Source organism: Orycteropus afer, unplaced genomic scaffold (assembly GCF_000298275.1).
Source record: "Orycteropus afer afer isolate SDZICR_OR568_19922 unplaced genomic scaffold, OryAfe1.0 scaffold00236, whole genome shotgun sequence".
In the NCBI taxonomy this organism is placed as follows: Eukaryota; Metazoa; Chordata; class Mammalia; order Tubulidentata; family Orycteropodidae; genus Orycteropus; species Orycteropus afer.
The window spans coordinates 3,787,326-3,789,007 of NW_006921823.1; positions in this window are offsets into that span (position 1 = coordinate 3,787,326).

The window sequence follows — 1,682 nt, forward strand, 5'->3', positions numbered from 1 at the left end:
GTGAAACCTAAAACTACAGAGTACCTCAAGGAAAAACTAGAGACAAATTTAGGGGCCCTAATATGTGGCATAAATAGACTATCAAACATCACCCAAAATGCACAAACAGCAGAAGAGAGACTAGATGATTGGGATCTTCTAAAACTCAATTTTTTATGTACTTCCAAAGACTTCTCCAAACGAGTCAACAAATAACCTACAGATTGGGAAAAAATATTTGGCAATGACATATCTCACAAGAGACTTATCTCTAAAATTTATAGAAAACTCCAACAACTCAACAACATAAAGAAAAACAATCCAATTAAAAAAAATGGGCAGAAGACATGAATAAACACTTCACCAAGGAGGATATTCAAGCCGCCAACAAACATTTGAAGAAATGGTCACAATCATTAGCTATTAGAGATATGCAAATCAAAACAACAATGAGATACCATGTTGCTCAAGCACTAGTAGCAAAGTTCAAGACAGAAAATAACAAATGCTGGCAAGGATGTGGAGAGATTGGGACTCTCATACACTGCTGGTGGGGCTGTAAAATGGTACAACCACTGTAGAAAGCAGTATGGCGATTTCCTGAAAAGTTGGAATTAGAAATACCATTTGACCCAGAGATTTCATTACCAAGTATATATCCTAAAGAAGTGAGAACCATGAAAAGAACAGACATATGCACACCCATGTTCATGGCAGCACTATTTACAATAGTCAAAATATGGAAACAACCCAGGTATCCATCAATTGAGGAATGGATAACCAAATGGAATACTATTCAGCCCTGAATAATAACCTAGAATCTGCAAAACACCACAAAATGTGGATGAACTTGGACACATTATGCTGAGTGAAATAAATCAATCACAGGAGGACGAATATTGTATTAGTCCATTATTGTAAAATCAAGAAAAGTTTTATCTATGGAAAGAAATTTTCTTTGTTTGTAACCAGGGGTGGGAGGGAAGGGAGGGAACACTGTTAGATAGGTAGAGATAAGTATTGATTTGGGTGAAGAGAAGGGCAATGTGCCAAATGTGAGTGATCAACATGGTGGCATTGAGGAAGAAGAAACATAGAGAATTACGTGGGAGGTACAGACAACCAAGATGAACCCTTTTGCACATACAGTACTGCATTGTCAATGAAGGCAAACATGGGTATATGGGTGGGTAGATGGTGGACAGGCTGAACTAGTAGGTATGTCTATGAGCAAGGAGTGTACCCAAGACCATGTATAGGGTTGGCAGACAGTGGTCCTATAAATGTATTTGTATCATCTGAATTCCCAGGTGTATAGTAGAGCTGACAAGGGGCAAGTTTGTAGTCACTTCTTGGTCACAGCCAGCTACCTGGAGGGACTGAGTAGTTGAACCTGTGGGCTTGGGGCCATAGTTGCAGGGGACATCAAACTCAATTGGCATCACATACTATACAAAACATTGTTCCACCTCCTGCTTTGATGAGTAGTGACTGGGATCTTAAAAGCTTGCAAGCAGCCATCTAAATACAATGATGGGTCTCTCCTTGTCCAGAGCAAAGAAGAATGAAGAAAACCAAAAATTCATGGAAACAATTAGTCCTGGTGACTGGTATACCATGTGATCTGCAGCCTATATGACTATGAGACCAGAAGAGCTAGATGGTGCCCTGCTACCACTGTCAACCACTTGGAGGGGGATCTG